At 41.1% G+C, this 12,660-nt stretch overlaps 1 long non-coding RNA gene across 2 annotated transcripts in view; it reads right to left on the bottom strand.

Moving 5' to 3' along the window:
• LOC133758315 (uncharacterized) overlaps window positions 1–12,660 on the bottom strand; it is a 79,243-nt gene that overhangs the window by 59,096 nt on the left and 7,487 nt on the right. The window contains exon 2 of one of the 2 annotated variants that reach the window (XR_009865783.1): window positions 3,159–3,292. The exons of the other annotated variant lie outside the window; for it this stretch is intronic. This is a non-coding gene — a long non-coding RNA (uncharacterized LOC133758315). The remainder of the gene's footprint in view (window positions 1–3,158; window positions 3,293–12,660) is intronic. 2 annotated transcript variants of the gene reach the window in all.

Below are 12,660 nucleotides of genomic sequence, written 5' to 3'. Positions count from 1 at the left end.
TCTACTTCCTGTCCAGCTTCCTACTTATGTTCCTGGGAAGGCAGCAGATGATGGCTCAAGTACTTCTGCCCTGCTATCCATGTGGGAGACCTGATTGAAGTTCCTGGCTCCTTGCTTCAGCCTGGCCCAGATCAGGCTGTTGCAGACATTTGAAGAGTGAACCAGTGGATGGATAGTCTCTCTCTCTCTCTCTCAGCCTTTCAAATAAATAAATCTTCTAAAAAAGAATTTTTAGTAGAGGTAAAGAATCCCATTGTATATTGGTAAAAGAATCAGTGCAGTGTGTATATATATACTTTATATATATAATATATATTATATTACATATTTATATATAACATATATTATGTATATGTACATATATATATATTTTATATATATAAAGATCTATGCACCTAAAAACAGAGTCCCAAATACATGAAACAAAAACTGATAGAGGGGCCAGCACTGCGGCATAGCAGGTAAAGCCATTGCCTGCAGTGCTTGGCATCCCATATAGGTGCTGGTTCAGGTCCCAGCTGCTCCACTTCTGATCCAGCTCTCTGCTAAGGCCTGGGAAAGTGGTGGAAGATGGCCCAGATGCTTGAAACCCGGAAGAAGCTCCTGGCTCCTGCTCTCAGATCAGCATAGCTCCCGCTGTTGCATTCATCTGGGGAGTGAACCAGCGGATGGAGGGTCTCTCTCTCTCTCTCTATTTCTCTCTTTCTCTCTGCCTCTCTGTAACTCTGCTTTTCAAATAAATAAATAAATCTTTTTTTTAAAAAAAACCTGATAGAACTGAAAAGAAACAAAAATAATTCTACAATAATAGTTGGAGATTTAAATACCTCACTTTTAATAATAACTCAACCAGGCAGAAAATCAACAAGGAAACACTTAAACGTCATTGTTGTTAAGAGGAAAATTCCTTAGCTCAATTATATCTAGTAGATTTCATTTGAGCATAACAAAACAGAACAAAAATAATTTACAAATGAAGCATTTCCCAGACCCAGAAAACGTTTTGTGAACTCTAACCAGCTATAATATTAGACCATATTTACAGAAAAACAAATCTGTGAAATAGAAAACAGCTTAATTGACTGCAACCTAGTTAATCAACCAGTCAATTGGTTACAGCTTAACTAGAAAATTATTTGTAGCTCCATTAGTTAACTGGCCACAGAGCCTTCTGAAATTAGCCAAAGCTCAGGTACTATGAATAACTTCTATGTTGATGTAATCTATTAACCCAGTGCAGGTGCTTGGTCTAAATCCATGGCTTCCGACAAAACATTATTTAACACTACAAACCAATTAAACCCAACAAACATAGATGTACCTTGAAAACACTAAGCTAAATAAAATAAGGTAGTCACGAAAAAGTCACATAATGTGTAACTCCATTTTTATGATTGTTGAGAATAGGAAATAATACATAGAAACAAAAAGTAGATTAGTGGTTTCTAGGAGTCATGGGGAGAGTAAAGTTGGGAGTGACTGTAGTTCCTTGTAATTTGCAAAGTTAAACTAACATTAATTGCCATTCATACATCACTTGAATTTTTGTTAAGATTTACAAATTATTAAGCCTGAGTCAACCAACCTGGGGAGGTCAGTGATGGATCCCAGGAGGAGAGATGAGGAATGGAGAAGGAGAGAAGACTCACCCTCTTCCTATGCACAAAATAGAATTTGGCTCACATCATAGGCCTATTGCAAGTATCAAAGGGTGGCGTGTCTGTGCAAGTACTTTATAGACACACCACACCATACAAATGGGAGGAATCATTACTGTTTAATGAGCCATAGAAAGAGTTCACTAAACTATTTGTGGTCTGAGTTCCTGTTCAGTTTTTACATGTAAGATCATGTCCAAATTTTCCATAGAGAATTTTAGTCTCTGAAAGATTAGTATATGACAAATATAAAATTTCAGCATTGTCATTAACTAGCATAATTCATCTTGCTATTGTGACTAAATGACATGTCAACAAAAGTTTAAAGTGCATAATAAAATTTTTTCAATGTATTGACAGAATTTAAGACAGATTTGAGATGAAGATTTAAAGGCACTTCATAAATGGGAAAATGCCAACTAAATGCCAGTTATCAATATTAATTGAACCAAGGAAGCTTCATTCATTTTAGCTTTTAAGTTTATGGTGAAAAATATCAGCCAATTTCCAATTCAGTCCCATGACAGTATTTATTGGTGCCATCTGCTGGAAGCTTCTGAAAAATTGATAAGGTTAAGATGAACAAAATGATAAATAGCACAGCACATTTTGTTTAAATACATGTATTCCTCCCATATTAAAATTAATGTAGGTAAAGTGCCTGGCATGAATTTCTTGAATTAAAATTTGCCATATAAAAAAAACATTTGATGCTGAATATCTGAAATGTTTCATAAATTATTCATTCATTCATTCAACCAGTATGTTTTGAGCTCTTGGTGTCTATCAGGGATGCAAGAAAGTGTAAGTAGCTGTCACTGATCCCACAGGGGCTACAGCCTCCACTTGATGGGGGAGATGACAGACACACAAACAACTAAATGTCAGGTATTGGAATAAACAAAAAGCTCCATGGGGAAGACAAGGAGGGTCCTTCCAAATTCAGTAAGTGGTGGTCTTTTCCATAAAATATTGAAATTTACCATCTTTACACAAGCAGGGGAAAGAAGGGAGAATTACTGAAGAAAACTAAAACTTGAAGTGAAGTCATGAGGCAAGTAGGGGTAGGAATAAAGAAAACAAAGCCTTCTCCACTCACGAAATATCATTGGCAAGTGGTCTCCCTGATGGTTGGGTTAGGTTAGTCTAGCCTTGTGCATTAAATGCACCATGGATTTCAATATAGAGTGCATAAATACTTTGCCACCCATGACATGTATCAGCCTCCTTAGAGTTTTCCCTACACTCATTTAGTATAACTGTGGTGGATTTTCATCCTCCCCTGCAGGCTCACCCCCAATAAATTCACTGATCCCACAACGAGCCCATCCTGCATCTTACATGACTGAAATGTTTGGATTCCATTTCTGGAAACTTAGTGAGGATTTCCAGGTATGGACTTGTTTATTGAGCATTATCTTCAAACCAGGGGTTCTCAGAATTTAATGTGTAACAAAGTCACTTGCAGGGCTTCCTAAAACGCAGACCCCTGGGTCCTACCTCCAGTTTCTCACTCAGAAGGTCCTGGGCAAAGTCTGAGAAGCTGCATCTCTAACAGGGTCCCAGGTGATGCTGATGCTACTGGTCCAGGGACCACTCCGGAGAAACACTGCTTTAGACTCTGACAACATCAACTAAAGAGAATAAAGGCAAAACATTCACCAGTTTTACAAGCATTTAAAAATAACTTAGGATGACTTGTTCTGATTTAAAAAGCAATACAGAGTTACACTGAAAATGTTGGAAAATAAATTATAAAAAAGAAAATAAAAATCACCTAAAACCTCAATATCCAGAAATAACCACCATAAATGATTTGGGTTCTTTCTTTCCATATTTTCTTTGATATATGTGTATGTACACATATGCCTATAATTGAAATAATTCTGTAGGTATAAATTTGTATTTTTTTTCTTTGCCACTGTATTTGAACATTTTCCATATCATTTAAAAAGTTAGCCAATATAGAGTACATAATGATCAAGCTATTGCCATAAGCAGTGAGTGCTCAAAACCTTGGGGACTGCTGGGAGACGAGTAGAATCTGCTACAGAGCTGACCCATCCAAGGAGCAAGGAAGCTGTGCTATTTATCCTGTATCTCCCATTAGCTTTTGGTTGGGGGCTGCTTGGGCCAACAAAAAAAACTTGACAGAGTCACAGTGCTTGCAGTAGGAAGTCACTGGAATGTAAAAGGATAGTGAATGAAAATGCACCCCCCCCCCCCCCCCGGCACTGAGGCATAGCAGGTAAAGCCACCGCCTGCAGATTCGTCATCCCATATGGGCACCAGTTTTAGTCTCAGGTGCTCCTCTTCCAATCCAGCTCTCTGCTATGGCCTGGGAAAGCAGTAGAAGATGGCACAAGTCCTTGGGCCCCTGCACCCATCTGGGAGACCTGGAAGAAGCTCCTGGCTTCGGATCAGCGCAGCTCCTGCCGTTGCGCTATCTGGGGAGTGAACCTGCGGATGGAAGACCTCTCTCTCTCTGTCTCTACCTCTCTCTGTAACTCTAACCTTCAAATAAATAAAATAAATCTTTAAAAAAGAATATGAGTAGGCAATGGATGGGTAATAAACAGCATCTACTACAGAGAACAAATCCAGAGTGGTGATGGAGCATCTCAGGGAGATGACTGAGAAACACACCCATGTAGTCCTCTACTATGCTCATTGGATTTTAAAACCAATACTATTATGGAATAGGTAATTTTGTATTCTTTATATTGAAGCAGACTTTACAGAGCAGTGTCTTTATAAGATGTCTTCATGGACTAAGCCTTACAGCCTGCAGAACTCGGGGCTGAGACATGACAGGCTCTTTATCAGCTTGCTCTGACCACACCTGCCAGCACTTCTTTATGCTGTAGTATTTTCTGAAATGGTTTAGCTTATTTTCAGCAGCCTATGATTGCCTCATTTTAGCTTTTTCTGCAGGTGATAGACTCTTCTGCAATCAATTACAGCTGTATTTTTTTTTAAAGATTTATTTGAAAGAGTTACAGAGAGAGGTAGACAGAGAGAGGTCTTCCATCTGCTGGTTCACTCCCCAGATGGCCGCAACGGCCGGAGCTGCGCCGATCCGAAGCCAGGAGCCAGGGACTTCTTCCCAGTCTCCCACGCGGGGGCAGGCGCCCAAGGACTTGGGCCATCTTCGCCTGCTATCCCAGGCCATAGCAGAGAGCTGGATCAGAAGAGGAGCAGCCGGGACTAGAACTGGCGTCCACATGGGATGCCGGCACTTCAGGCCAGGGCTTTAACCCACTGTGCCACATCGCCAGCCCCAGTTGTATTTGTTTTTAAAGAGCTATTTTATTTGTTACAGAGAAGGAGAAGGAGGGGCCGGCGCTGTGGCTCACTTGGTTAATTCTCTGCCTGCAGCACCAGCATCCCATATGGGCTCCGGGTTCTAGTCCCAGTTGCTCCTCTTCCAGTCCAGCTCTCTGCTGTGGCCCGGGAGGGCAATGGAGGATGGACCAAGTGTTTGGGCCCTTGCACCCGCATGGGACCAGGAAGAAGCACCTGGCTCCTGGCTTTGGTTTTGCGTAGTGCCGGCCATAGTGGCCATTTGGGGAGTGAACCAATGGACCAACGGAAGGAAGACCTTTCTCTCTCTCTCTCTGTATCTCTCTCTCTCTCTCATTTTCTATAACTCTACCTGTCAAATAAAAAAGAGAGAGAGAAGGAAAGAGAGATTTTTCCATCTGCTGGTTCATTCCCCCAAATGGCTGCTACAGCTAGGGTTTGGCCAGGCAGAAGCATGGAGTCAGGAGCTTCATTCGGGTCTCTCATGTAGATGCAGGGTCCCAAACACGTGGGTTATCTTCTACTGCTTTCCTAGGCACATTAGCAGGTAGCTGGATCAAAAGTAGGGCATTAGGGAATCAAACGGGCACCAATGTGGGATGGTGGCATTGCAGGAGGCAGCTTAACCTATTACGCCACAATGCCGGTCCTTTTACAGCTGTATTACAGCTAGTGCCCTCTCACTGTGGGCAAGGCAGTTTCTAAGTTGGTTACACACACTTGGAGTAGGGCTTCTGTATCACAGAACTGGGGCAGAAGAAAGAGCAATGTAGCCAGTTATAGCTGAAATGCCACAAATTGTCACTTCTACCTAAATGAAATTTGGTACATTTTCCTACATGAATGGCTCTCCACTGCCATGTACCTTTCAAACAATCTCCAGAGACTGAATAAGAGTTTTTATTTTCATATTGTATTGCTGTTTTGCTGGTGAGAAGGTAAGTTGACCTTTTCATTCCATCACTTTGGAAGTCCCATCTCATCCTCTTTGTCCTTTCCTGACAGTTGGTGGAAATAGCATGAGCAAGTAGAAAGGCGATAGTCAAATGTCTTCTCTCTGTGCTAAGGTCTCTTGAGCAAATAATAGGAGCATGCATGTTCTGGGAATCTTCTCTTTGTATCCTCAACCTCTTTTGCCACTAATGAGGAATATTAACTTTGTATATGTTAAGTACAGTAGGTATATGTTGCAATTTTTGTGGAGGATAAGATTAATCATGGAATTAGCCTAATTAATTGTCTTAGCATTCCTAAGAAAAACGAATTTAAGTTGATAGACAAAAATTTAGGGTGAGAGTAAAGTTCAAGGGCAAATCTATACATTCAGACATGTTAAAATATTTTCTGAATTATGTAAGTAATAAATGTCTATCACAGAAAAAAAGGGCTTTATCTTTCCTTCCCAAAGTATTTGTGATTCTTTAGGCATTCACTCTAGTTAACAACCACACTAGTTTTGCTCTAGCAAGTTATCACTCTATTTTTGGTTAAATCCTAACTCTTACCATTTCCTTTCCATCATAACTAGTTAGGCTCAGAGTTGGAGTCTATTCAAAAACACCCTAAGTATTTCAAATAGGGCAATTAATAGAAAGAATAGTTCAAAAGTGCTAGAATGGCAGAAGAAGCAACAGTGAAACAATGAGCTACCTGAGAGATTAGCAGCTGGGGAATTTGCTACCCCCCTCAAGACGGGAGGAAAAGAAAGGAAGGAAGTGCTGTCACCAGGCCCATCAGGCATTCCTCTCTGTTACTACCCAGCTTGTTATTGCCAGAACTACAGGGCCCACAGCAGCCACGGTTTCACCTACTGCCCACCAGCAGCTGCGGCCCACTGCCAAAGAACATCGAAACAGTAGCCATCCAGGGGTGTTAGACAAAGAATCGTGGCTTCTCCCACATCCTTTGAGTGCTTACCATAGGCACTGGCAGTTTATTGAAAGGAAATGTTGTTTTCAGGCTCTGGAATTCAGGGCTGTCTCATAGAACTTTCTGCAGTGATAGAAGTGATCTATAACCTCCGCTGTCTGATACAACAGCCACGAGTCACCGCAGGGCTACTAAGTGCCCGCAATGTGACTAGAATGCGTGAAAACTGAGTTTTAAGTTTTACCGAATTCTAGATTAGTTTAATTTAAAGAGCCATATTTGACTACTGGCTTCTGTATTGGAAAGCAAAGATTTAGCCCCTGAAATACAGAGCAGATTGGGGAAAGGCTAGAATGGAGTGAAGGGCAAGTAGGCAAATGCCTGCAGAGGGTCAGTACTCAGGCTTGGTTCCTACTCTGGCTCTGACACTCACTTGCTGAGAAACCTCGGACAAGTTACTCAATCTCTGGAAGCCATTTGTAAAAATGGCAATGATCATAATAGTTCCCTCCTGGGATTACAGAGTTATTGACAGAACTAAACAAGATGATGCAACCATTCACTAAATGCCTGACTCATGGGAAGTGGCCAATAAATGTCCATTATAATTGTCATCTACAGTGGTTCTTTCCCAAAGCTTTGAACATGGAGGGGCAGAGTAGGACACAGAAAATCTATGGAGAGATGGTTCCAATCCATCTCTCAGTGTTTCTCTTAACTACAATCCTGTGGGTATATCTGCTAAACTTTCTTTCCTTCTGTCTTTTCTGTGTTATTCTTCATCTCTGTCTAGCAAGTGACTTCAGTGTCTCCTTACTCTTCTTAGAGACTGTTTTGCCTTTACTTAATTATCATACTATTATAGCCATACTATTATTATGGAAGACTTACATAATTATCACATGTGATGGACATTCACAATTATGTCAAAATAACATTTGTTGGATCTGATGAAGTGTTATCCATTTTCCTGCTATGACTATGACATGCTAAGAGGCTGTCACCATAACACACGGCACTTTATGTTTATGTCTGACTTTCCCTTATCATATTATTAGAGATAAGAAAGATGTATAAATGTTTACAAATGTTTTATAAGAGTTCTAATACATTATAGAGGTTTACTTTATTATGGAATGTAATATTTTGTGCCCAATCTAGCCATCTCTCCCACAGTCTCTTCTGCTCTCTCGAAGGCTTAGGAAAGCAGGCTGGCATCTGGAGGCCTACCTCTTACACAAATAATGTTGCTGCAGCCTGGAGATTGTCAGCAGCTTAGAAAACAATATTCCAATTGAAATGGCAGGTGTTTCACAACACAGAACCATTCTTGCAACTGCACTGAAGGAGCACCTTATCTCAGTTCAAGTCAGGAAGGGTGTTAATGAGACACACCTGGGAGTGAAATGATTCTCCCAGGGAGGTAAAAGAAAAAAAAAAAAAAAACGACAACCAAATATTTTCATTGTTCAGCTACATTGTAGGACATGGAACACTTCTTAGATAACTTACAAGGGAGGTTTTTGAGGAAAAAGTAAACAGAAAAGGAATGTGGAGTCCTAAATGGAGAGTAATCCAACAATTAATGAGATTAGCTGGCATGCAGTACAGTGGGCTGCTCTTAGTAATAGGTGATGACATGCCCAGAGGCACATGGGGCCTTTCACCAAAGCCATGCAAGCTTGTGTACTGCTCCGAATTTTTCTTGTGAATATGCTATTAACACTAGTGGGAACTGTTTACATTAGATTTTTCTTAAAATCACAAGACCCACAATTCTGTAATCTTCCCCCCTCTACGGTCAGACTTACTTGTCATGTTTGGGGGAAGTTATTTTTAAGTGAATCATTTGCTAAAACTTGATTTTTTTTCCAAAAAATTATAAGGCATTAGAAGATGGAAGTGAATAATTTTCTCCACTCTTCCTTTCTACCTCTGAACAATATTTAAGCCAGTGAAAGGAAATTAGTGCCTGTCATTAGTGCTTTCCAAAACAGACTAGTGGTCTGTTTTTAGTTAGTTACTGTAGACTCCCATATTTTTTTTTTTTTTTAATTTTTGACAGGCAGAGTGGACAGTGAGAGAGAGAGAGAGACAGAGAGAAAGGTCTTCCTTTTGCCTTTGGTTCACCCTCCAATGGCCGCCGCGGTTGGCGTGCTGCGGCCGGCACATGGCGCTGATCCGTTGGCAGGAGCCAGGTGCTTCTCCTGGTCTCCCATGCGGGTGCAGGGCCCAAGCACTTGGGCCATCCTCCACTGCACTCCCTGGCCACAGCAGAGAGCTGGCCTGGAAGAAGGGCAACCGGGACAGAATCCGGCGCCCCGACCGGGACTAGAACCCGGTGTGCCGGCGCCGCAAGGCAGAGGATTAGCCTAGTGAGCCGCGGCGCCGGCCGACTCCCAGATTTTAACATGTGAAACTCTTGAAATAATATCTGAACAAAATGAGCAATTTCTTTCCAATTTTTTACTTTCCCAGGTTTATCATACTTGATCACCAAAGAAGGTGGCGTAGCACATTACTGGAGAGCTGAGACTCATAACTGTGGGATTATTTAATCTGGAATGCCTTTGAATATCCATTTTCATGCACTTTCTACCGTCATCCCAACACTCTTACATGGTTCTATTTTTTTATAAAAGGAGTAAGTGGACACCCTGGGAAATTCAAACACTAGGTTAGTGGAGCGCAAGGCACCCTGAGGACTACAGAATTCATGCCCTTCCTTGAAATTTGTTGGGAAGACTTTAAGAGTTGGAGCAACCTGACCCCTTTTCTACTGATTCTCTCCAAAGAATCATGCTACTCATAATGAAAATGCATGGAAAAGAATTCACAGCCTCCACTCGGCGGACAGTGACGGTACAGGCACTCACTAAGTGTCAGACACCGTGCTAAAGGGTGGAAGCATCCTCATGCCAAAGCTCTGAATTATTCTTCCTTTCAGTGCGCTGATTTATGAACTGATGCTTTGAGTGTAGATCCGAGTTAGTAAATGGCTGAACCAGTGTTCAAGCTCAGATATGGCACACGGCAAAGTTCTTATTCAACTGCTACATTTTACTAGATTCTCTATACTGAATATTATTAAGGAAGGAAGGAAGCACTGTCAAAACACGGAGAACAGTTTGGGACCCTAGGCGGCAGTGAGATCCAGGGTAGTGACCATCTTGTAATAATGATAGCTACCCTCTACTGAGTGCCTACCGTAGGCCAGGCATTTTATATTTGTCACTTAATTTGATTATCACAATCACCTAACAGATAGGAATACTCATACTCATTTTTCAGGTGAGGGTACTAACATCAGAAAACTTAATTTTCCCAGTCACACAGTTGGCAAGTAGTAAAATGGGGCTTAAATCTAAGTGATTTGAAACCCCACTTTCTTAGTCATCTTAACATGAGTACCTGACCCACAGAAGTGTTCAGCAGATTTTGAATGCATGAATAAATGAATGAAAACATGAGTGAATGGGTGCTAGAATGGAGTATGTACCTATTGCATAATAGGTAGGCCTTTATTAGGCTCTTGATTAGGCTCTCAAAAACAAGCAAGAAACAAACACAAAATGTTCTGTTTTGTTCCAAAAGGCAGACTTGGGACACATCAGTGGAAATTGCAAACTTCTTTGCAGCTTCCTGCACAGGAATCTGGTTGCAAAAAGTTCACTGCCTGAATGACCTTCACATCTATGATCCAAAGGTTCTATGAGAGTCAGTGTCTCTATAGAGGCATGAAAAGCATAAGAACATTCTACCCATGAGAGCTGCCTAGTAAAACAGTAACTGGTCACCAATAAAGAAATTATTATACTGGGCAATGTTGAAAATTGTTTCCAAAGATGGCTGAAATTAGTCCCTTTCCTTTTACCCATTCCCCCTTTGCAAGAGGACTATGAAATTCCTTTCATTGAGATCTGACATTTCCCGACTCCGTGAAGCCGGGCTAGCCTTGTGACTTGCTTTGCCCAAAAGGTAGCAGAAGTAATAGTGTACCAGTTATGAGTTTAGACTTCAATAGGCCTTGCATAATTTCAATCCCAAAACTCTGAGACTACGAGCAAACAAGCCTAGCTAGACCAGCGTATTGGAGGGTGAGAAACTACATAGCTGTCACCTTCTAGAAGCAGGGTCATCTAGCCAATCTGCAGCTGATCACAGGTGTACAAGGGAGCTCAGCTGAGACCAGAGAAACCACCCAGGTGACCTTACATTTGTGGGCAATCATAAATGGTTGCTGTGCATTTCTCAAAGTGTATCCTGAGATGAAGGTAAGATACAAAGGGTGCCTTGTGTCCTAATCAGAATAGCTCAAGTCACTCATCTGCCTGCATTCAAGAAGGTATCCAGAGACTTTCCTCCAAAGACATAGTAATAGCAACATAAATTGGGCATCTTACCATACTACTTCTTAAACCTCACATACTTCTTAAACATCACAGCTAATGAGAAATGCAGGATTATTATTAAACTGATTTTACAGATACACAAACCACAGCAGAGTTTAAGGTACAGAGTTAGGAAAATCCAGTCCAGGATTAGAACCCAGGAAGTCTATAGCTACATCCCTTGCTTTCAGCCACACTATACTGCCTCTTGCTCTCTGACCCAAAGGGGAAGATTGTTTGCAGAGACTATACTTAAAGTCACAAGACTTGGTAGCTGTAAGTATTTCCTGATGTTTTCTGAAACTTGGAACCTGTTATAGGGAAATAAAGTTTAAAAAGACTCATTACCAAAAGCAGAGGAGCAAGGAGACAAAACACTCCTTTTCCAAGAGAATCAATTCTACAATATGAGAGTTTCCATTCTACCCAGAGTTGGAAATGTGTGTAAAGCAGGCTTAGAAAATATGTAAAACAGGGTTATGCAAAAAGCATTTTAAAATCAGGTTATTGTTAACTAAAATGATCTGAACAGATTTCTTAATCATTCCTAATAATCAAGATGATTATTTTCCTTCAGAGTCTCCCTGCAGCTCAGGATAGCTACAGCATGCTTCAAATCACTGTTTTTCTTGCTGAATGCAATGGACGGCCAACACTTCAACCATAATTAAATCAATCCAACAGGGAAAAAGCCAAGCAAAGTGTCCATTTCCACATTTTCCGCAGTCTTGTAGCTTATACTGCTCTGCTATGTCTCTTAAATGCCAAATTAGATGAAATATGACCAAGACATATCTAATTTTCTAGAAATTTCCTCTGCCTTGTCTATTTTTTCCACTGGAGTAGGGATTATGCTCTTGGCAGCATGCATGTTATACGTTTTGACAGCTGTAGAGGGACCTGTATCCATCATTGTGCTGTCACACAGAGTAGCTTCACTACCCTAAAAATCTGTTCTCTGCTTATGCCTCCATTCCTCCCATAAACCCTTGGAAACTGCTGATCTGGGTACTGCCTACATAGTTTTGTGTGTCCAAGAATGTCACATATGTGCATTTTCTAAAAGGTCATACAGTATGTAGGCTTTTCAGATTGGCTTTTTTTCATTTAGTAACATGCATTTAAGTTTCCATCATGTCTTCTCATGACCTGAGAGCTCACTTCTTTTAATGTCTGGATGTATCACAGTTGATTTATCCAGTCACCTGATGAACGATGCACCTTGGTAGCATCCAAATTTTAGCAGTTAAGGATAATAAAGCTGCTACAAGGTAATGTATTTGCTATAATGGTGGTGAGGAGTAAGAGTCTCCGCTGCACATCAGATTGCGGGGGCAGGGGGGTGTAAGAGTCTCCTTTGCACATTAGACACTGCCTCAGACACCACTTATTCCGATCTGTAACACTCGCTTGTGCTTCCTTCTCCAAATGCCCACAAC

The sequence above is a fragment of the Lepus europaeus genome, chromosome 4 (assembly GCF_033115175.1).
Source record: "Lepus europaeus isolate LE1 chromosome 4, mLepTim1.pri, whole genome shotgun sequence".
Classification (NCBI taxonomy): Eukaryota; Metazoa; Chordata; class Mammalia; order Lagomorpha; family Leporidae; genus Lepus; species Lepus europaeus.
Note: the sequence above shows the minus strand (reverse complement) of the source record. Positions and strands in the feature narration are given on the sequence as shown.